The sequence below is a fragment of the Heptranchias perlo genome, chromosome 2 (genome assembly GCF_035084215.1).
Source record: "Heptranchias perlo isolate sHepPer1 chromosome 2, sHepPer1.hap1, whole genome shotgun sequence".
NCBI classification, from domain to species: Eukaryota; Metazoa; Chordata; class Chondrichthyes; order Hexanchiformes; family Hexanchidae; genus Heptranchias; species Heptranchias perlo.
The window spans coordinates 85,163,969-85,189,079 of record NC_090326.1 but is presented as its reverse complement, the minus strand read 5'-3'; the positions used below and the strand labels follow the sequence as shown (position 1 = coordinate 85,189,079).

Here is a 25,111-nt window from a genome sequence, read left to right as displayed (position 1 = left end):
TTCACTCTTGAATAAGGTCGCAGATGGGATCATGGAACAAATCTTTGAAACTACTGAACGGCATGTTTCACAGAACAGCACATGTGAAACATCGATGTTATTTTTTTTTTAATTGGAGTACAACTTTCCACACAATCAAGATGACAGCCCAATTAGCATTACTTTTCCATAAGTCACTATTTTAAAAATGTTAAACAAATGCATGTTCACAATCACCAGGTATGATAACTCTCTTGCCACGTGTACCTGTAAGCATTCTGGAGCGTTTTAAAATAACTTGTGCTCCACAGCTGACTCATGAAAAAAGTTACACAACTTACAACAAATCTGTATAAACTCCACCTAAATAAAACAGATCCAAACAAACCATGGAATCTTACAGCATTCGGCCCATCATGCCTGTACTGGATCTTTGAAAGAACTATCCAATTAGTCCCACCAGCCCAACAAACTCAAGTCCTATTAATAAATACATGCTCCTGCACTGAAAGCTTTGCAGTGAACCCTTAGTGCTGATACATACTACTCCATACCATACAACAACAAAGACCAGCACACTGAACCAAAAGTCAATTCACTCAATTCAAGTTTCTTTTTAAATTAATTATCCCACAATCCAAAAGTCAGTTGTGAGTTGTATGTTTGCTTTCACTCAGGGATTAAATACTCTCCAACAATTTCATACACTACATCCTCTATTTACTTCAATGTCTACAGAGCCATCATCTTGTACGACCACATTGGATGTCCCCAATTTCGCCTGGGGAGTGGAGTCTCTCAAGGAACCATAGCCGCTTTAAATGCAACTTCAATAACAATTACCAGCTCACATTAGATTCTCACATTAGGATTTATATAAATTTTCCTGCTTTTGTATCCTCATCTGTGCTGCCTTCCAATCTCTGCAGTGTCCTCCTTTAACTGGGTGGGTGACATAGCCTGTACCACAAAGAAAGAATGAAAGAATGAACGAACTTGCATTTATATAGCGCCTCGTACGACCTCAGGACATCCCAAAATGCTTTACAGCCAATGAAGTACTTTTGAAGTGTATTCACTGTTTTAATGTAGGAAACACGGCAGTCAATTTGCACACAGCAAGGTTCCACAAACAGAAATGAGCTAATCCGTTTTACTGATGTTAGTTGAGGGATAAATATTTTCCAGAACAATTGCCAATTTCAATGGCAATGAAAATGTAAATCAGGCAGTTTCCATAAACTGTGTCCAATCCACCACGCCAGTTTTATCCCCATGCGGTAAGTTGAAAATCTACCCCAGTTTCTTTTTGTGGCCTCCCATAAGACAAAATTTTGTCCTTTTACTCCCGACTCCTTCCTTGATCAATAGCTGGCCAGTAGAGCTACAAATTAAGCCCACTACCCCTCCTTCTTGATACGGATTCTTTGATTATTACTTCCTACTGTTTTGGGAATTTATACAATTATCCCAACACAATGAGCTTGATGGCAGGGACATCTTAACACTTCCCTCTCCCATGATCCCAGGCTGTTAAGCATCATGGCTTCAATGTTTGGATGACTTCTGTGACAAATTTACTGAAAGAAATATCATTTAAATTCCTTTGAGCATGTACTGAACAAAGCCCATTTATAAAGAACTGCATCTCCAATAATCAATTTAGATGGTTAGCTCTTCTTTGACATGGTACAAGATGTTTGTCCTCCAATTGATATATCTGTGATAACTAGAATATAACACTTCAACCAACGAGCCATTAAAGATTCTATAAAAAAAAGTCACAACCCAATGTTTCTGCATTCAATTAAAGTCACCTTTTGTTTTCCAGAAACCAGTCACAGACTTTGATACATATGTAATACCACCTTGATTCCCTTCCAGGCAACTCAGGTTTCAGGTTAAATGTGCACTGAACCATCTGTCCACTTTTTGTATGAATCTCGGCTCTTAACCCCTTGTGCCGACGCAGCCATTTGCTGTAGTTTTAGTCACAAGGACTTAGGACTTATTGGGGAAATGGGAACTGGTGGATTATCTGTGCGTTCATTTTTATGAGGGGGGGCATGGAAATAAGTCACTATATGAACCAAGCTACAAAGAAATTTATATACACCTTACATTTTTTGTTTGCCCAATATGGAAGTGCATTCCATACCCAACTCTAGAGGGCTTTGGCACAGGCTGGCAGAACCGAGACTGATGGACCTCAAGTGTTTGATGGAGTTTAACCAGCTAAAACTGTGTAGCTTACTGGAGGAGATCTGTGGTGAGCAGATCACTGATAAGTTTCCTGCTGCTTATCCAGTTAGGACCACCCCATCCATTAGGGCTTTGATCTGCAGGGTCATCTGGAACAGAGTGGTAAGAATCCCTCCCCCTCAATAACAGGTCTACCCCTCCAATTTACATTCATAAGCCAAGGTGGCTAGTCAATTTACAACAGAATCCTGTTAAACTTATCTCAAGTATCGGATTGCCAAGTATGCCACGGAGGCTTGACTTGATTCTGAACTTTCATAACCAGGTGTCATCTTAGAACCACCTTGAGCACAAAAGAGATCCCTGAAGGAGGATACTCACTAGCTGGTTGTTAGCCAATTGGCAACTGCAGATTCGAGCCCTCACTATGTGGACAGCAAACACTAGCAGATCCTCATGAGCAGCATCAAGACCCGCACAACTCACCATAAAATGTATGACTTTATTGCCCCCATCCTCCTGGCCACAAAATATCTCCCACTGAATGTTGGTTCCACCTGTTGGTGGTGCAGAGCTTCAGCATGTTGAGGTGTACTCAGCCCACTACAAGGAGAATGCTGCCCTCCCACAACTGCATCCAAGAACTTTTTTCTAAGAATTTGTTTCATTTTTTGATGAAATTTCGGTTCAGTATTGTTGCCATGTAATGCTCATTGCCAGATACCAAAAACACAGAGCCCCAATATTAAAATTGAACAAGTAATAATGGGAAGAGGAATTTCAAATAAACCCATTAATATTTGCACGTTATCAATCCGTGCTGTAATTTCTGGACTGTGTCTGTTACAGCAACAATTAGTGTGTTCATCACAAAAGGTGAAATATAGAATCGTACAGCACAGGAGGCGGCCATTCAGCCCATCATGCCTGTGCCAGCTCTTTGAAAGAGCTATCCCATTAGTTCTACTCCCCTGCTTTTTCCCCATTGCCCTGCAATTTTTTCCTTTGTGTTGCCATCTTTACGTGTGAAAAGTGGGGTCAAGCCAAAGTAGTGCGACACTGCCACTCTGAGGCAAGTTATTGTTAAGCCTAGTTTACACTGTGTACAAATGGCCCGTTAGACCCTCCCTGGATATTTTACAAACATAAGCCGAGTTTATCCAAGTGTATTGAGAGCCTGGCCATTTCTTGCCTGCTCTCAATTTATGTACAATTTGTAAGCATGAAGTGGAGCTCTGCGCACGAGTGGCAGCACCAAACTCTCTCCTGAACCTGAGAGTTAGACTCATAGGAAGGTAGTACAAAGTACTGTGAGTTGTGAATCAATCCTAATGCTACAAGTTGAAACAAGGGAGAACAAACGAAAGGCAAATATAGAACTTGTATCAGGAAATACTTCTCACGCACACACACAGAGTCATAACATACAAAATAGTCTGCAGGACAAGATACAGAAGGGAAAAATTCTGGAATCATTTAAGAAACAAGTGAATGCCGTGATGGGCAACTGCAGCTTCTTTCCGGATCTGGATGGATGCGCTACGCTGGCCTTCCAAATCAATATGTATCTTGTGATCTCCAAGGCTACTCTGACTCTGACTGTGTCTGTGACTCTGACTGGCTGTGTCCTAACAGATACCGTGGAAGCTAACTGGGTGCCTTTAAAGGGTAAGTGCAAAGGTCAAAGGCTACAAAAAAATGCTTGCAAAACAAGAAAATGGTGAATTTTGATTTGTCAAAAATACTGAGACTTTATTGAACTTTTTCAAACCAAAGCCCCAGTTATAGATATGTAATTTTTTTTTTTTAAGAGTTGTTACTACATTGATATATTAAAGGTCACGTATATTTTAGGGACGTGCGAGAATAAGAAATCTGAGGAGAACGGTCATGTAATGTCAATGATCGGATGGGGTAACTACACATTACAACTTGAATAATGTTTGGCTTCCAGCTTGTAATCAAATTGGGGACCTCAAATAAAATTGTGATGGAATGGGCCAGTTCCCAGAAGTGTTTCACTGTGCAGTAATTGTAAAGCTGAAATCCTTCCAGAGCTTCCCGATTTCCATATGGGTTAAGCATGTTGAAATAAGTTAAATCTTTAACATATGGTCTGGAGAAAGATGAATACACCTCAATACCATGTGTTAAAAGCATGATTTATTTCAGCAGGTTAAGCAAACAAAAATATATTGAATAGCAAATCTATTTCAATGTAAAGCTATCTGCGCGTCTTCTAACCTGTGTTTCTTCATTATTGCTTATACTAGAAGTATAGAGAAATGACATACATCCCATCTTGAGGGGGGAGGGGGAGAGGAGGAGAGGAGCAATTGCTCTGGTTGCTGTGTATAGCCAAACTGTACATAAGAAATAGGAGCAGGAGTAGGCCACACAGCCTCTCAAGCCTGCTCCACCATTCATTAAGATCATGGCTAATAATCTATCTCAACTCCACTTTCCTGCTCTATCCCCATAATCCCTCGATTCCCTTAGTGTCCAAATATCCATTGATCTCAGCCTTGAATATACTCAACGACTGAGCATCCACAGCCCTCTGGGGTAGAGAATTCCAAAGTTTCACAACCCTCTGAGTGAAGAAATTTTTCCTCATCTCAGTCCTAACTGGCCAACCCCTTATACTGAGTCTATGACCCATAGTTCTAGTCTCTCCAGCCAAGGGAAACAACCTCTCAGCATCTACCCTGTAATGTCTTCTTAGAATTTTATATGTTTCGATGAGATCACCTCTCATTCTTCTAAACTCCAGAGAATATAGGCCCATTCTACTCAATCTCTCCTCATAGGACAACCCTCTCATCACAGGAATCAATCTAATGAAAATGCATTCATGAAAATTTCTCTTCCTTCGGTATTTCCTCGTGAAATAGTCAACCCTTCTATGTTTTACAATTTACTTGAAAAACAGGCCAGAAGAAATCTTCATGGATGCATTAACTATGTTGCTTTACGTAGCAACCCAAAGCAATTCTTCCCCAGTAAATTCTCCTACCATCAGGACTCAAGTAGACTATCTACATTGTTCTCCTGCAATAAGAGCTCAATCTTGACTTCACCTAGTGTCCACACCTGCACGTTACAAAGAAGAGATGAATGAATAAAAAAAAGTTAGACTTGCATTTATATGGTGCCTTTCAGGACCTCAGGATGTACCACAGTGCTTTACAGCCAATGAAGTACTTTTTACATCCACCAGAGAGGGCAGGCGTCTCAATTGAAAGACGCCACCTCTGGCAATGCAGCACTCCCTCAGTACTGCACTCGAGTGTCAGCCTAGATTTTATATTCCTGTTTTGAAATCACATGCTGCAATCTAGTTTGATGAGAAACACTCTCGATTTATATCATTCTTCAGCTGGGTCTCAATACATCGATGTGAACCCCAAAGACTCAGAAATGTCGCCCTCAGACCAATGCCTGCTCGCATACTATGAACACGTTTTCATTGCTATTTCATGAAAATTCTGCAATTTTTAAAAACTTTTTTGCTGCTTCATGCATTTCATTTTCATACAGAAAATCCAGCCACATGCTCAGTACCTGAAGGACACCATTTTTAAGGTTCTGTTGAGTTCTACCTGCCTTAGAATGGGCTGCATTTTCCCTCATTTTAACTGTTGCCATTGAGCCAGTTCACAGATAGAGAATTCCAGAAAGTGGGATTGCACCAGGGCCTGAGACATGGGCTTACAATCCCTGCTTGGCACACAGGAGTTAGCAGTTCAGTATCCAGATAAGGAGGTGCCGAGTGTCAGACAGATGCTTCCTGACAGCATGTCTACCAACGTTTGAACCCTGCTTGCATTATTTCCTGGGAGCCAAGAACAGCTAGCTGAGCTTGTCCCACAAAGTATGTGAATGCGTTAAAAAAATCGTGCTCATGTAGAAGAGATGACCTGTAGTGCTTAATGGGTCGATTTGACATACTCCATATAGCAAGCAGTATGAACTGAGGCCAACAATACCAGCAGTTTGAATGAAAAGCAAATGGCTGGCAACTATGTTGGCCTTAATGTGAAACAAAATGATGGTGGTAACAGGTGACAGCAAGAAATGTCACACAAATTGAAATAGGAGATGGAAGAAAAAGTATCAACCCTTCTCAATCAAAGCGGTCAACAAAAAAAGACAATCGAAGCAGACAACAGAACATACCAACATACGAATTAAGAGGAGTAGGCCATTCGGCCCCTCGAGCATGATCGGATTGTGACCTCAACCCTATTTTCCCATCTACCAACTATAACCTTTGACTCTCTTGTTAATCAGGAATCTATCTAACTCTGCCTTAAACATATTCAATGACCTTGCCTCCACCGATCTCTGGGGAAGGGAGTTCCACAGACTCAACCCTCAGAGAAAAAAATTCTCCTTACTTCAGTCTTAAATGGGAGACCCCTTATTTTTAAACTGTGTCTCCTAGTTCTAGTCTCTCTCAAAAGGGGAAACACCCCCTCAGCATCTACCCCTTCTAGTCCCCTCAGGATCTTCTATGTTTCAATAAGATCAGCTCTCATTCTTCTAAACTCCAATGTATACAGACCCAACTTGTCCAACCTTTCCTCATAAGATAACCCCCTCATCCCAGGAATCAGTCGAGTGAACCTTCTCTGAACCGCCTCTAAAGCAATTATGTCCTTTCTTAAATAAGGAGACCAAAACTGCACACAGTATTCTAGATGTGGTCTCACCAATGCTCTGTACAACTGCAGCAAAACATTTCTCTTTTATATTCCATTCCCCTTGCAATAAATGACAACATTCCACTTGCCTTCCTAATTACTTGCTTTACCTGCATACTAACTTTTTGTGATTCATGTACCAGGACACCCAGATCCCTCTGTACCTCAGAGTTCTGCAATCTCTCTCCATTTAAACAATATACTGCATTCTATTCCTCCTGCCAAAGTGGACAAGTTCACATTTTCCCACATTATACTCCATGTGCCAAATCTTTGCCCACTCACTTAACCTATCTATATCCCTTTGCAGACTCCTTGGGGACGATTTTAGGAGGCAACTGCAGGTGCGTTGGGGGCGGGGGGCTCCGAAAATCGCGGCAATCCCAACCCGCCGACTTCCGAGTTTCCCAGGGATCTACCTTGAAGTCAGCGGGATGACAGTTAAAGAGCCAAATGTACCTCATTGAGGTACTTAAGGCACTTTACCTGTGACAGATGAAAGGATTAGAAAGATTTTTTTTTAAAAAACTTACCTGGCGGCTTGCACCCTGCTTCTGATTCACACCTGGTGCACCTACCTTTGAAACCTGCTCCAGTGTCCGATGTCTCCCGCTTCAATATACCAGTCTTCACCCTCCCGATGTCCCCCCAAACTCACCCTCCCGATCTTCCCTACCCCGGTCTGCCAGTCCAGCGCCGGATCTTCCATTCTCCACCACCCCCCCCCCCACCCCGGTCTTCCAGTCCAGCGCCGGATGACCCCTCGCGTTGCAGCTTCTGATGGCAGCCAACCTGTCAATCAGGCTAGCTGCCAGGCTCGAAACCCGGAGAGGATGTTAACCACTATCAATCAACATGCGATCACGTCGGAAATGGTAAGTTTGGTTCATGCGGGTTTGCCACGTGCCCAATCGCCCCCCCCCCCCCCGGCTGCTATCCTGCCTCCTCGCTAATATCGGGGCCCTTGTGTCCTCTTCACAACTTACTTTTCTACCTAGTTTTGTGTCATCAGCAAATTTAGCAACCATACATTCGGTCTCTTCATCCAAGTCATTGATATAGATTGTAAACAGTTGAGGCCCAAGCACTGATCCCTGTGGCACTCCACTTGTTACATCTTGCCAACCTGAAAATGGCCCATTTATGCCTACTCTCTGTTTCCTCTTAGCTAAGCAATCCTTTATCCATGCTAATATGTTACCCCCTACACCATGAGCTCTTATTTTGTGCAGTAGCCTTTAATGTGGCACCTTGTCAAAAGCCTTCTGGAAATCCAAGTACACCACAACCACAGGATCCCCTTTATCCATATTGCTTGTTACTTCCCCAAAGAACTCTAATAAATTTCCCTTTCACAAAGCCGTGTTGACTCTGCCTGATTGCATTGAGATTTTCTAAGTGCCCTGCTATAATCTAGATTCTAGCATTTTCCCTATGAAAGATGTTAAGCTAACTGGCTTGTAGTTTCCTGCTTTCTTTCTCCCTCCTTTCTTGAATAGAGGAGTTACATTTGCTATTTTCCAATCTGATGGGACCCTTCCAGAATCTAGGGAATTTTGGAAAATTAATACCAATGCATCGACTATCTCTGCAGCCATTTCTTTTAAGACCCTAGGATGAAGTCCGTCAGGACCTAGGGACTTGTCAGCTTTTAGTTCTAATATTTTTTTAGAACCCTTTCCCTAGTGATTGTAAATGTTTGTATTGTAAATGTAAACTAATTGGAACATTACAAAGCCCATTTCAGTGGCTCCATTGTGTGATAAACCTGCTAACATTCAGCCTGTTATATAGAGCATCCCAATCTCTAAATTATTCACAACTTCCAACATGAAAACAAATCTACCTGGGAGGTCTGGAATCAAAGTCATTGCCCAAGGACCAAGTTGAGGCAGATCTACTTGACCTTTCTATCATTACTCCACATTACTATAGCTAGACACTACTATATAAATTGGAGTAATCATAATAGTTTGACCACCTCTAAATCCACAAAATTGGGCAAATGTTGAGTTTTATTACCTCTGAAAAGTCAGCCAAAGATGTGGTTGCCCTGAAAGCCATGTACCTAACTTAACCAAAGATATTAAGGGATATGGGGCTAACAAAAATCTATCAATCTCAGATTTAAAATTAACAATTGAGTCAAGATCAACTGCTGTTTGAAAAAGAGTTCTAAATCTCGACCACCCTTTGCATGTAGAAGTGTTTCCTAACTTCACTCCTGAAAGTCCTGGCTCTACTTTTTAGGCTATGTCCCCTAGTCCTACACTCCCCAACCAGCGGAAATAGTTTCTCTCTATCTACTCCATCAGTTCCACTTAATATCTTGAAAACTTCGATCAAATCACCCCTTAATCTTCCAAATTCCAGGGAATACAACCCTAGTTTGGGTAATCTCTCCTCGTAATTTAATTCTTGGAGTCCATGTATCATTCTAGTAGATCTTCACTGCACTCCCTCCAAGGCCAATATATCCTTCCTAAGGTGCATTGCCCAGTTCTGAACACAGTACTCCAGGTGTGGTCTAACCAGGGCTTTGTGTAGCTGCAGCATAACTTCTACCCCCTTGTATTCTAGTCCACTAGATATAAAGGCCAGCATTCCATTAGGCTTTTTGATTATTTTCTGCACCTGTCCATGACATTTTAATGATCTATGTACACAGACCCCTAAGTCTCTTTGGACCTCTACATTTTCGAGCTTTTAACCATTTAGAAAGTACTCTGATCTATTCTTTTTAGGTCTAAAGTAGATGACCTCACATTTGCCTACACTGAAATCAATTTGCCACATTTTTTGCCCATTCACTTAATCTATTAATATCTCCCTTTAATTTTATGCTTCCCCCTACACTGCTTACGATGCTGCCTATCTTTGTGTCATCGGCAAACTTGGATATGTGGCTCTCTATCCCGTCATCTAAGTCGTTAATAAATACAGTGAATAGTTGAGGCCCCCACACAGATCCCTGTGGGATACCACTAGTCACATCCTGCCAATTTGATTACCCGCCCGTTATCCCTACTCTCTGTCTCCTGCCGCTCAGCCAATTTCCTAACCAGGTCAATAATTTGCCCTCAATTCCATGAGCTTCAACTTTAGCTAACAGTCACTTATGAGGGACTTTATCGAATGCCTTCTGGAAATCTATATAAATAACATCCATAGACATTCCCCGGTCCACCTCTTCAGAAAAATTCAATCAGGTTCATCAGGCATGACCTACCCTTTACAAATCCATGCTGGCTCTCTCTGATCGGCTGAAAATGTTCAAGGTGTTCAGTCACTCTATCGTTAATTACAGACTCTAGTAATTTCCCAATAACAGATGTTAGACTGACTGGTCTTTAATTCCCTGGTTTCCCTCTCTTACCTTTCTTAAATAACGGAATGACATGTGCAACTTTCCAATCTAAAGGAACGGTTCCTGAGTTGAGAAAAGGGTACAGAGCAAAGAACTCGGACTAAATGGATAGCTCTTTGAGAGCTGGCACAGGTGCCATGGGCTTAACAACCTCCTTCTGTGCTGGGAAATTCTGTAATTTTAGTTCAAATGGAAATTGAAACTTAGAGTAAGAACATATTTTCTTTAGTTTGGAATTGCAACATTGAACTGCAAAACTACCAGGCTTCCATTACAATCATATTTGGGACATTTTACGACTTCAAAGGCTCTATATAATTGCAAGTTGTTGTTGGCAATAAACTGTCTTTCTTTTCATTGGTGTAATGACACAGCATATTAATACTGTGTCATAGAGTAGTCAGATGTAGTTTTGCACTGATGATTTCCAACACAGAATTTTTACTGATCTCAGCTGCAATGTTGTGGGAAAGCACAGACCAGAGACGTCAGGCACTTCGCAACAGGGAGAGTGACACTTAGACACCAGGAAGGAGGCCTCTTGTAGCACCAGGAGACCATTGACAGTGGTAAGGGAGAAACATAAAAATCTTAGAGCAAATGGACTTAATATGCTAATATGCATGTGTCCACAGAATTTGAAAAACCTCACTGGAATATTCTGCAATAGCTGATTTATGGCCAGAAAGTATAAAGCACCTATTATGTATCAGATTTTAGGTAGTTGGATGACAGGAAGGATTTGTGTTTGCTTTTGTGTTAGTCCAATAACTACATCACAATTTGGCCTAGTTATCAAGTATCAATAAACTTTTAAAAATTATGTAAACAGTATTCATACCAATAGGCGTGAAAGTGTATTCATATTGGGCCTTTAACGTGCTCGATCATAGGAATCCTTGCAATAAACACACACTTCTTACTGCTTTCATCTAGTTTCAAATATCAGTAAACATGGTGAATTTCAGTCACAGAGTACTTGTAATATTAGATGGGTCAGATATTACATAAGTTGTTATATTAGCACAAAGAGACAAACAGGTTCAACACTAGCGCTGAGCTATGAACTTGGCAATTGTCGTGTTATTTTAGAGTCCCAGATGTAATCCTCACATGTACAGTAGAGACGTTACTTCCTGAACACTTTGATTCTTTTGTACATGCTCCAATCTGTGTGTCTTCAAAATTTCAGACAAAGAAAACAGGAGTTATTAAGTGCTTGCCAGTAGGGTTAGGGCTGTTTTACCACTACAGGCATTCTTCTCAAAACAAAAACACCCATCTATTTCTGCACAAAGCAACGTTTTCACAATTTACAGAAGGGATTTCTCTATGTCCAAGCATGTAAAACACACAAACGTACAAATTCAATGGAGTTTGCCTTCAACCCCTGCTTAGCTCCGTAGCTATAATCTTTGGCATCTATCAGCTTCTGTCATCCGATACAGCCACTGGATCAAGCAGCTGTTAGCTGGAGAGTGATTTAAGAGTGTCCAATGTTCAGCTTTCAAGAAGTCAGCTCTACTCCTTCAATCATTCATAGTGGCAGAACTCCAGACCCCTGAATGCAGCCCCCCCCCCCCCCCCCCCGCCCCTCCACACCGAAGAAAGTATGCAGTGGACAGCAAGTAACAGTCCCAGGCTGACTCAGATTTCAGGACCTGTGTTTGTGTGGAATTACGTGTTAAGTTTTCCATGAAAACACCAAGAGACTACCATGAATAGATGGCTTTCATTCAGGTTTGAAACGTTAGGAAGAGGAGAGTTCCTGGTGAATTGCATGCTAATGCAAATGTCAAGACAAAGCAACACCTTCGGAAAACATTTCCTTGAAGTTTCAGCAAACCTGTTTCCCATAATACTATCTAATAGCATGAAGGGTGCCAAATTCTATATAAGGTGAGAAGTTTTTTGTACGCAAGGAAAAGAAAGAAGGATCTTATATTTGTAGTGTTAGCAAAAGAAAATTAACGTGCTAAATCCTAATACTTCCTCTCAAGAGGACAAAATTATGATGGTTAAACCCTCAAGAATATCTGTCAAAGAATGCCAAGTGTGCATCTGGATTTTAATCATCTTTCATCATTTCCTTTGCCAGGTCCAAAAGCCTTAGTTATTCCAGCTGAGATCTGACCCAACTGACTTTTGCCTTTTCTCCTTAAAAATAAAGCAGTTTTCATTGGCTGAAATTTGCTGTTCTCTGAGATTCACAGATAAGACAAAAGCAAGTAGAATATCTTTTACATTTAATAAATCAATCCCACACTGCTAAACCACAAATCCTCTCTAAAGTACATCATTCCATTGAAGCTCAACACAAGTTTGAGAAACAGAAGCTTGGCGTGGAGTTTCTGCTAGAGGCGCAATCGAGAAAATGCGCTGCACACAGCGCTGGTTTTGCTGAGGTAAAGTTATGCTGAAGTTTCCGCACAAACTCATTAGCATAAGCCTGAATGTAAAATCTCCCATGAATCTGCACAATCAAGCAGTTTAATCGAATGTAATCAATTTTTAAAATGGAACAGGGCCAACAAGGCCTGGAAGATGCTGGGTGGGATTGTATAAAAAAGGTAAGGAAAAAAAAAATTCCCTTCAGAGTGAGGCTGAAAATCATAAGGTAAGCCACACTCTGTCCTGTTGCTGCAATTGACTGCTGCTCACTGCTGTCTTCAATTATTGCAGCAGAGCTGGACACAACTGTGTGGCTTCAATTGACTACTGGTCACAGGTCTTATGTACCAAGGACAGATCAACTGACTGAATTTTACTCATTTAAACTGAATTTAAAGTAATTTAATATAATTGCTGCAGCAGCAGGAGAAATGTACCTGGGTCAGTGACATCAATTGACTGCTGGTCACTGCAGGTCAGTAATTAACGCTGGATTCATGTGGCCAGAAGTGCCTGTGCGCCTGCGATTCTGGGCACAATGTGTTAAATCCTCCTGCGCAGGTGCAATCGGCAGAAACTCACCATTCCGACCTTGGGACGTGACCAGTTTTGTGGGCGGGGACTGCGTCGGGCAAACCGGCTTTTGAACCAAATGTGAAAGGTCACGGATACTCCAGTTTCAAGTGATTAAGAGTGCAACTCACCTACGCTTAAAATTCTGCAATCTTTAATGCTATTTCATTTGATTCTGGCCAGATTACGATGATATTTGTGCGGAAAACATGCGGAAAGTCAAGGCCCTTATCTTTCTACTAGGCATTTTATAACCCTCTTGCCTTAATATTGAATTTAATAAATTCAGATGTTGACTGTACACTTTATCCTAGGCAGGAAATGCTGGCGATGTGGGACAAATGTGTCAGAATTTGGGGTGACGACCCTCATTCAGAACAACATAACACCATGCCGGCACAGCAGCCTGCTCCCTTAGTGTCAACTTGCTTTTTTTTCTTCTCCCTAGCTCCTAAGCTGCGAGAATCTGTTCTGCTTTGCCAATTTTTGACTCCTTCCATTTCTACCTGCCTTACCCCACCTCCTCAGCTATTCCCACATTCTCTGTGTCTCACACATAGTGAATTATCTCATAATGCCTCCTACTGTCTCATGTTAATATCAGTTCAGAGATTTAACAATCTCCTGTTTTCCATTTCAGCACTTCGCTGGGTGGGTGTTTTAGTGAGTTTTTCCTCCCCCATCCCTTTGTTTTGTTTCTTTTCAAATACTGTTCATCTGTAATTTCTTGCAGATCTGATGAACGAAGGAACATAGGAACAGGAGTAGGTCATTCAGCCCCTCGTGCCTGCTCTGCCATTTGATAAGATCATGGCTGATCTGTGATCTAGCTCCATATACCTGCCTTTGGCCCATATCCCTTAATACCTGTGGTTGCCAAAAAGCTATCTATCTCAGATTTAAATTTAGCAATTGAGCTAGTATCAATTGCCGGAAGAGAGTTCCAAACTTCTACCACCCTTTGTGTGTAGGAATGTTTTCTAATCTCGCTCCTGAAAGGTCTGGCTCTAATTTTTAGACTGTGCCCCCTTCTCCGAGAATCCCCAACCAGCGGAAAGAGTTTCCCTCTATCCACCCCTATCTGTTCCCCTTCTAAATTCGAGAGAATACAACCCCAATTTGTGTAATCTCTCCTCGTAACTTAACCCTTGAAGTCCGGGTATCATTCTAGTAAACCTACGCTGCACTCCCTCCAAGGCCAATATCTCCTTCCGAAGGTGCGGTGCCCAGAACTGCTCACAGTACTCCAGGTGCGGTCTAACCAGGGTTTTTTATAGCTGCAGCATAACTTCTGCCCCCTTGTACTCCAGTCCTCCAGATATAAAGGCCAGCATTCCATTAGCCTTCTTGATTATTTTCTGCACCTGTTTATGACACTTCAATGGTCTATGTACCTGAACCCCCAAGTCCCTTTGGACATCCACTGTTTTTAACTTTTTACCATTTAGAAAGCACCCTGTTCTATCCTTTTTGATCCAAAGTGGATGACCTCACATTTGTCTACATTGAATTCCATTTGCCATAGTTTTGCCCATTCACTTAATCTATCAATACTGCTTTGTAATTTTATGTTTTCATCTACGCTGCTTACAATGCCACCAATCTTTGTGTCATCGGCAAACTTAGATATGAGACTTTCTATGCCTTCATCTAAGTCGTTAATAAATATTGTGAATAATTGAGGCCCCAAGACAGATCCCTGCGGGACTCCACTAGTCACATCCTGCCAATGTGAGTACCTACCCATTATCCCTACTCTCTGTCGCCTTTCGCTCAGCCAATTTCCTAACCAAGTCCGTACTTTTCCCTCAATTCCATGGGCTTCTATCTTAGCTGATGGTCTCTTATGTGGGACCTTATCAAATGCCTTCTGGAAGTCCATATAAATAACATCCACTGACATTCCTCTGTCCACTACTTTAGTCACTTCTTCAAAAAATTCAATCAGGTTTGTCAGGCACGACCTACCTTTCACAAATCCATGCTGGCTCTCTCTGATCAACTGAAAATTCTCGAGGTGTTCAGTCACCCTATCTTTAATTATAGACTCCAACATTTTCCCCACAACAGATGTTAGGCTAACTGGTCTATAATTCCCCAGTTTCCCTCTCTCTCCTTTCTTAAAAAGCAGAGTGACATTTGCAATGTTCCAATCTAGAGGGACAGTTCCAAAATCTAGAGAACTTTGAAAGGTTATAGTTAGGGCATCTGCAATGTGCTCACCTACTTCCTTTAAAACCCTGGGATGGAAACAATCTGGTCCTGGGGATTTGTCACTCTTTAGTGCTATTATTTTCTTCCTTACTGTTGTTTTACTTATGTTAATTTTATCGAGTCCCTGTCCCCGATTCAATATTAGTTTTCTTGGGATTTCCGGCATGCTATCCTCTTTTTCCACTGTAAATACTAACGCAAAGTAATCGTTCAACATATCTGCCATTTCCTCATTGTCAATGACAATATCCCCATTTCAGTTTTTAAGGGGCCAACACTGCTCCTGACCACCCTCTTTTTCCTAATATAACTAAAAGTTCTTTGTATTGGTTTTGATATCCTTTGCAAGTTTCTTTTCATACTGTCTTTTTGTAGCTCTTACTATCTGTTTTGTGACTCTTTGTTGATCTTTGTATCTTTCCCATTCGCCAGGATCTGTGCCATTTTTTGCCTTTTTGTATGCCCTTTCCTTATGTCTTATACTGTCCCTTACCTCTTTAGTTGTCCATGGCTGTTTTTTTTGGCAAGTAGAGTTCTTGCCCCTCAGGGGTATAAACCGGTTCTGTATCACGTTAAATGTTTCTTTAAACATTTCCCACTAATCATCAGTCATTTTACCCATTAACAGATTTGCCCAGTTTACTGTGGACAGTCACTGTCTTATCCCATTGAAGTCGGCCTTACCCAAGTCTAGATTCTTAGCAGCTGATTCACTTTCTTCCCTTTCAAACACTACATTGAACTCGATCATGTTATGATCACTATTGGATAAAAGTTCACGCACAGTTAAGCTGTTAACTAAATCTGGTTCATTACTCATTACTAAATCTAGTATGGCTTGCCCCCTTGTTGCCTCTGGGACATACTGCTGTAGAAAACTATCCCGGACACATTCAAGAAATTCACTACCTTTCTGACAGTTGCTAGTCTGCTTTTCCCAATCTATGTGACGGTTAAAGTCCCCCATTAAGACCACTATGCCTTTCTTACACGCTTGTCTAATCTCTGCATTTATACAATCTAGCACTTCAGGGCTGCTGCCAGGGCTCCTATGCACAACTCCCACAATAGTCTTAGATCCTTTCCTATTGCTCAATTCAACCCATAAGGTCTCTGTTAGCTGCTTACCTCTCGTTATATCCCCCTTTATCATTGAAGTGATTTAATCTCTAATCACTGAGGCTACTCTTCCTCCTCTTCCATTTTCCCTATCTCTCCTGTAGACCTTATAAGCCGGTATATTTAGTTCCCAATCCTGACCATCCTGCAGCCATGGCTCAGTAATAGCTATCATGTCATACCCTCCAATTTGAATTTGAACCTGTAGTTCATTTAATTTATTCCTTATACTCCGTGCATTTGTATATAGAACTCTTAGTTGGGCCACAAACCCTAGCCTGACCTTCAGCTTTGATGCTGGGTTAATCGCTTTACACCTTCTAGTTTTCACTATATCTGTATTGCCTAAAGTACACTTTCTTTCTGCTGCTCTACGCTTTTCCCTTTCACTTGTTCTTGAACAACTGTTTGAAGGTCCACACCTGAAATTGTTAATTGCAGTGAGGCTTCAGTAACTGGCAAGATGTCGCCACCCGTGAGCCAAGTTTCTGACAAATCTATGATGTCATTACAATTGCCCACAATAAGGTCATGGCAGGAAAAGCAGGGAGGGGTGTTGATTATTGCTCTGCTGGCAAAGTTCAAGGGGATTAGAATCATAGAATGGTTACAGCACAGAAATATGCCATTCGGCCCATCGAGCCTGTGCCAGCTCTTTGTAAGAGCAACCCAGTTTGTCCCATTCTCCCGCTCTTTCCCCATCGCCCTGCAATTTTTTTCCCTTCAAATATTTATCCAATTCCTTTTTGAAAGCCACGACTGAATCTGCATCCACCACCCTTTCAGGCAGCACATTCCAAATCACAACTACTCACTGCGTAAAAAAGTTTCTCCTCATCTAGCCTTTGGTTCTTTTGCCAATCACTTTAAATCTGTGTTCTCTGGTTCTCGACCCTTCTACCAATGAGAACAGTTTCTCTATTTACTTTATCTAGACCCTTCATGATTTTAAATCAAATCTCCTCTCAACCCTCTCTGCTCGGAGGAGAACAACCCCAGCTTCTCCAGTCTATCCATGTAACTCGCATCCCTGAAACAATTCTAGTAAATCTTTTCTGCACCCTCTCAAAGGCCTTCACATCCTTCCTAAAGTCCTTCTTTAACTCACCCCACCCACCACAATGTAAAAATGTTGTGGTGGGTGGGGTGAATGGGATGGGAAAGAGGTTGGTGAGATTAGCCGTCAGTGGGCACTTTGGACAGGAAGGTCAGTGGGCAGGGGGGGGGGGATGGGGGAATACATTTCAAAATTCTGGATAATGTACCAAGGCAAATGTGTCAAAAATTAAAATTTCCAGTATAGTGACTATATCCTCAAAGCTCCCCTAAAAAATACATTTCACATCACCAGAGCTCGTTTTCCCCCTTTCAACATCTCAACCCACTGTAAAAATCACACTACTGTGTACTTTCATTTTCTCCCCTGTATAATACAACGGATGCAATATTGCGTGTAGCTGCTGCTTAAGTCAGGACACGGTCATGTCCCACTGCACTTCGACTGTCACTAATTCTTTTCATATGACATATGTGAGGCTATTGGGTGTCAGGTTTTACAGGAAAACAAATTGAATTGTGGAATGTGTTCTCAAAACACCAATAAAAATCCTGAAATCCAATGCAATAAAAAGGAATTTAAATTATTCAGTCACCTTGAAGCTGTGGCCTTGGCTATTGGTCTTTAATCACGGCTTTGTTCAGTTGTACATTTTTTTTTGAGCTGTCTGCTTTTTTGGAGCAGTGTCAGCTTTTTTTGAAGTCGTTGGCTTTTCCAATGTTTGTAGGTTGACATGTATGGTCTGCTCATCACTTCTCCACTTCCAACACACGACTCTCAAGACTCTGAAACTTGCCTCCTAATACTCTGACACCCAGGGAACCCCTTTCCCAATACTCCCAGAGCACCATCACAGTTCACTGTATTAACAATACAATTAAGCAAGTAAGCCCCACTTAGCTCAAGGTCCAATGATTTTAATTTTAAAATTCTGTCACCCACTCTCCAAGTCCCCAACTGCTCCATTCTCTACCCACTTGCTGCGCTCTATTCCCTGCCCTTCTTCAATGTCTGTATTCCAAGCACTTCCACCCTCAACACTTTCTTCCTTGTTGTCCCCAAGCTGTAAACTTACTGGGGCTCCTCCCAATTGTTGCTCTGCTCTGTTCCCCAGCCCTGTTGTGCACCAATTTACAATGAGACAAATGACCAACACCCCATACCCTAGACTATTAATGAACAATGCCACAAGAAATATGCTGATAAGTAAATATAAAACTTGTAAAATACACATTCATTTTATTTGAGAAATATAATTAAAATATAATAGATGTTTAAAAAAATTACATTAAAATAGTACAAGTATTTCATTGCAACAAAAAAAAATTATCCTCAACTTATTTGGGTTTTAAGGTTGGTTCTTTCAGATTTTAAATCTGAAAGAACTAACTAAGATTTACTTTTGTAAAATCACTGCTCCTCTTTTTCCAGAGCAACAATGAGCAGGGGCCCCAGTAAGAGCACAGCTTGGGGGCTTTCAAGGAAGAAAATGTAGAATCAGGAGATTGAGCGAAAAACTTATTTCCTGAGGAGTTCCATTCACAAACTTTCTGTACTTTAATTACAGCTTTAAATTGTATTTGACGATGATATTTATAGTTATATTTCCTTATGAAGGGTCCGATGAGTATTCCACAGGGATTTTTTAATATGCAGATGTAGAGATACTTTTTAAAAATTAAATTAGAACTTCTTCGATGCAGAGTTGTTTTTCATTAAATTCATTTTAACTGAACTTAAATGGGAAAACTTTAATCAAGATTTGGCATGCTCATATATCTATTCAGCTTGATATTTTCCAGTGCAACACATTGATATTCGATTAACATAACATCCAATGCCTTCATGTATAAAGATAAGAAACTGAGATGAGCCTTCTTTCCTCTTAAACAACTAAATAAAATCAATATGGTTTAAAAAAAAGTATGAAAATTTAAAGTTATATAGGATCTTTCACATTCTCACAATGTCCTAAAACACTTTGCAGCCCGTGAATTATTTAGAAGTATAGCCATGGTTATTACATCAGCAAACACAGCAGCCAATTTGCACACAGCAAGTTCCCACAAACGGCAAGTGAAATAAATGATCAGATAATCTACTTTGGTGGTGTTGGTTAATTATTTTGCATGTTATGCATATAGATTTAGAAGAGATTATGTTGAACAGAGTGCTATATACATTTGTGATGCTCTGTTTGAAACTTGGCTTAGAAAGTTTTGCATACTTGCCAATCATTCAGATTTTATTTGGACAGTGCAGATTTAAAGATTTGCCAGGAGTCAAGATTTGCTGTGGCTTTGTCCAAAATTTAATGGATGCACTTCAAATTTATTTTTGGAAGCAAGAGTTTGAAATATATGGGAAAATTGTCAACAACGGGTAATGTTTTATTGCATTGTGTCAGGATACCGGCAAAATGATTTGATCTATCCTTATTTTCCATGGCATACCTTATTTTCAGTGCTGTATAGCATAAAGGAGAGGCTATGATCAACATTAATCCTCAACTCAAATAACCATAAGTTATTGTTTTAAAGAGTCACTGTCTTTCTCGTGAAGTATATGGCAAACCTTTTGGTTTGGGTGGAAGTACAGCTGAAAGAGCCAGGTATCCGTATTGTCACAATGTCATCATGAAAAGTGAGGTGATTACAGCTGTCACAATTCATGCTTCTTTCCAAAATCTTTTATTCACGCTCAACACAAAAGCCTAGATTTTCCAATAGTCATGACCTAATGGCAGTGTTAACCCATTTATTTGAAAACAGTAATGTCAATCATAAACTCTGGGCAAAAAAATCATTTTCTATAAGCAAGCTTACATTTCCCAGTAACCAAAATTTGACCTTATGCTTAAAATATCTGAGATAGGATGCCACAAAGCAAAGAATGAATCATTCCACCATTGGCGTATGCACTGGAAATAATTCAACCTACCCACTGTGTCCACCACCTCTTTCCAAATCAGTGAAAAACAATAAACTAATAGATCACAGAAAATGTTGGCATGGCGATAATGGAGACCTAGCTCAAAAAAGGGCAGGATTGGGTACCACATATTCCTGGATACAAGGTGTGCAGAAAAGATAGGGAAGGAAAGAAAGGAGGGAGGGTGGCAGTATTGATTAAGGAGAATATTGCAGTACTGGAGAGAGAGGATATCCTGGAAGGGTCAAGGACAGAATCTATTTGGTTAGAGTTAAGCAATAAAAGATGTGCCATTACATTACTGGGTATATTCTATAGGCCATCAACTAGTGGGAAGGATATAGAGGAGTAAATTTGCAGGGAAATTAGAGAGAGGGGTGCAACAGCTATAGAGAAGTGATAACTGGAGACTTCAACTTTCCAAATATAGACTGGGATGATAATATAAGGGGCAAAGAGGGAGAGGAATTTTTGAAATGTGTTCAGGATAACTTTCTTAATCAGTACGTTTCCGGCCCAACGAGGAAGGAGGCATTGCTGGAATTGGTTCTAGGGAACGAGGCGGACCAACTGGAGCAAGTGTCAGTAGGGGAGCATTTAAGGAGCAGTGATCAAGGTATCATAAGGTTTAGAATTGCTATGGAAAAGGACAAGGACCAATCTAAAGTAAAAACACTCAATTGGAGGAGGGCAAATTTCAATGGGATGATAACAGATCTGGCCCAGGTAAACTGGAATCAAAGATTAGTAGGCAAAACTGTGATTGAACAGTGGGCGGCCTTTAAAGAAGAGATCGTTTGGGTACAGTCTAAGCACATTCCCACGAGGCAGAAAGGTAGGGCAACTAAAGCCAGAGCTTCTTGGATGACAAAAGAGATAGTGAGCAAGATGAAATGGAAAAAAGGGGCACATGACAGATGTCGGGTTGATAACACAAGTGAGAACCAGGCAGAACACAAAGTTCAGAGGGAAAGCGATAAAGGAAATAAGAGGGGCAAAGAGAGAATATGAGAATAGTCTGGCGGCCAACGTAAAAGGGAATCCAAAAGTCTTCTACAGGCATGTAAATATTAAACGGGTAGTAAGAGGAGGGGTGGGACTAATTAGGGACCATAAAGGAGATCTACTCTTGGAGACAAAGGGGATGGCCGAGATACTAAATGAGTACTTAGCATCTGGAATAAAGGGGGCAGTAGCAACATGGATACAGAATTGGCTAAGGGGCAGGAAACAGAGAGTAGTGGTGAACGGTTGTTTTTCAGACTGGAGGTAGGTGTACAGTGGTGTTCCCCAGGGGTTGGTCTGGGACCGCTGCTTTTCTTGATATATATTGATGACTTGGACTTGGGTGTACAGAGCACAATTTCAAAATTTGCAGATGACACAAAACTTGGAAGGGTAGTAAACAGTGAGGAGGATAGTGTTAGACTTCAAGAGGATATAAATAGGCTGGTGGCATGGGTGGACACGTGGCAGATGAAATTTAACCCAGAAAAATGCGAAGTGATATATTTCGGTAGGAAGAATGAGGAGAGGCAATATAAATTAGAGGGCACAACTCTAAAAGGGGAACAGGAACAGAGAGATCTGGGGATATATGTGCACAAATCATTAAAGGTGGCAGGGCAGGTTGAGAAAGCGGCTAAAAAAGCATACGGGATCCTGGGCTTTATAAACGGAGGCATAGAGTACAAAAGCAAGGAAGTCATGATGAACCTTTATAAAACACTGGTTCGGCCACAACTGGAGTGTTGTGTACAGTTCTGGGCACTGCACTTTAGGAAAGATGTGAAGGCCTTATAGACGGTGCATAAGAGATTTACTAGAATGATTCCAAGGATGAGAGACTTCAGTTACATGGATAGACTGGAAAAGCTGGGGTTGTTCTCCTTGGAACAGAGAAGGTTGAGAGGAGATTTGATAGAGGTATTCAAAATCATGAAGAGTCTCGGCAGAGTAGATAGAGAGAAACTATTCCCATTGGTGGAAGGGTCAAGAACCAGAGGACATAGATTTAAGGTGATTGGAAAAAGAACCAAAGGTGACATGAGGAAAAATTTTTTTACACTGAGAGTGGTTATGATCTGGAATGCACTGCCCGAGGGAGTGGTGGAGACAGGTACAATCATGGCCTTCAAAGGGGAACTGGATAAGTACTTGAAAGGAAAAAATCTGCAGAGCTACGGGGATAGGGCGGGAGAGTGGGACTAGCTGGGTTGCTCTTGCACAGTGCCGGTGCGGGTTCGATGGGCCGAATGGCCTCCTTCCGTGCTGTAACCTTTCTATGGTTCTATGAAATACTCAGCAGGTCAGACAGCATCTGTGGCGAGAGAAACAGAGTTTACATTTCAGGTCGTTTAACGTTACTCTGTTTTTCTCTCCACAGATGCTGCTTCACCTGCTGAATATTTCCAGCATTTTCTGTTTTTATTTCAGATTTCCAGCATCCACGGTATTTTGCTTTTGAAACTAATAGATCATATAGCTCAAGCTGAAAATTACTAATCAAGTTTATTTAGGTATCAACTGTGGCTCAGTCGTAGCACTCTCGCCTGAGTCAGAAGGATGTGGGTTCAAGTCCCACTCCAGGGACTTAAGCACAAAGTCTAGGCTGACACTCCAGTGCAGTACTGAGGGAGCACTGCACTGTCGGAGGTGCCGTCTTTCAGATGAGATGTTAAACCGAGGTCCCTTCGGTCCTCTCAGGTGGACTTAAAAGATCCCATGGCACTATTTTGAAGAAGAGCAGATGTGCTCTCCTCACTGTCCTGACCAATATTTATCCCTCAACCAACACCTACAAAACAGTCCTCATTACAGCCTTGGTCCAAACATGGAAAAAAGAGCTGAATTCCAAAGGTGAGCTGACAGTGACTGCCCTTGACGTCAATAGAATCATAGAAAATTTACGGCACAGAAAGAAGCCATTCGGCCAATCGTGTCCGCGCTGGCTGAGTCAAAGCAGCATTTGACAGAGTGTGGCACCAAGGAGCCCTAGTAAAATGGAAGTCAATGGGAATCAGGGGGAAAATTCTCCAGTGGCTGGAGTCATACCTAGCACAAAGGAAGATGGTAGTGGTTGTTGGAGGCCAATCATCTCAGCCCCAGGACATTGCTGCAGGAGTTCCTCAGGGCAGTGTCCTAGGCCCAACCATCTTCAGCTGCTTCATCAATGACCTTCCCTCCATCATTAGGTCAGAAGTGGGGATGTTTGCTGATGATTGCACAGTGTTCAGTTCCATTCGCAACCCCTCAGATAATGAAGCAGTCCGTGCCCGCATGCAGCAAGACCTGGACAACATCCAGGCTTGGGCTGATAAGTGGCAAGTAACATTCGCGCCAGACAAGTGCCAGGCAATGGCCATGTCCAACAAGACAGGGTCTAACCACCTCCCCTTGACATTCAACGGCATTACCATCGCCGAATCCCCCACCATCAACATCCTGGGGGTCACCACTGACCAGAAACTTAACTGGAACAGTTATATAAATACTGTGGCTAAAAGAGCAGGTCAGAGGCTGGGTATTCTGCGGCGAGAGACTCACCTCCTGACTCCCCAAAGCTTTTCCACCATCTACAAGACACAAGTCAGGGGTGTGATGGAATACTCTCCACTTGCCTGGATCAGTGCAGCTCCAACAACACTCAAGAAGCTCGACACCATCCAGGATAAAGCAGCCCGCTTGATTGGCACCCCATCCACCACCCTAAATATTCATTCCCTTCACCACCGGCGCACAGTGGCTGCAGTGTGTACCATCCACAGGATGCACTGCAGCAACTCGCCCACGCTTCTTCAACAGCACCTCCCAAACCCGCGACCTCTACCACCTAGAAGGACAAGGGCAGCAGGCACATGGGAACACCACCACCTGCACGTTCCCCTCCAAGTCACACACCATCCCGACTTGGAAATATATCGCCGTTCCTTCATTGTCACTGGGTCAAAATCCTGGAACTCCCTTCCTAACAGCACTGTAGGAGAGCCTTCACCACAGGAACTGCAGCGGTTCAAGAAGGCGGCTCACCACCACCTTAAGGGCAATTTGGGATGGGCAATAAATGCTGGCCTTGCCAGCAAAGCCCACATCCCATGAACGAATAAAAAAAGGCATGTTTTCAAATAGAAGAGTACTGCATTGCGAACCATGACCCTTGCCCCTTTAAGCTGCCTCAGGGCTTTAAATCCTGCTGCAACATGGGATTTCCCATCCAGAAATGGGCAGGAGTTTCAAGATGGGAGCTCCCTGAGATTATGCAAATGAAGGCGAACCAGTAAATATGCATGACACCAATGCATTATGGGTCAGATGGGTACTCTCTGCCCAATCAGAAATCTAGGCTGGGAACTCTGAACAATCACAGCATTCATGGCTTCCACTTTAAGGTATTCAGTGCTTAGACCAAATTTACATTAAAAGGTGAAATACGGAATTTCTTATAAACTCAAACTGGATAGATCTTTGACTGCACCACAATTCTCATTGAGCCGTACGTTTCTAAGTGAACAAGTCAAAACCTGCCAAGCACTGCTTTCTGAATTAAGTTCCCCTTTAAATGTAGCATGGCTA

The 25,111-nt window shown here is 41.8% G+C and overlaps 1 protein-coding gene across 1 annotated transcript in view; it reads right to left on the bottom strand.

Annotated features, from left to right (window-relative positions):
* agmo (alkylglycerol monooxygenase) overlaps positions 1-25,111 on the bottom strand; it is a 324,939-nt gene that overhangs the window by 214,546 nt on the left and 85,282 nt on the right. The gene's annotated exons all lie outside the window — the stretch shown is intronic.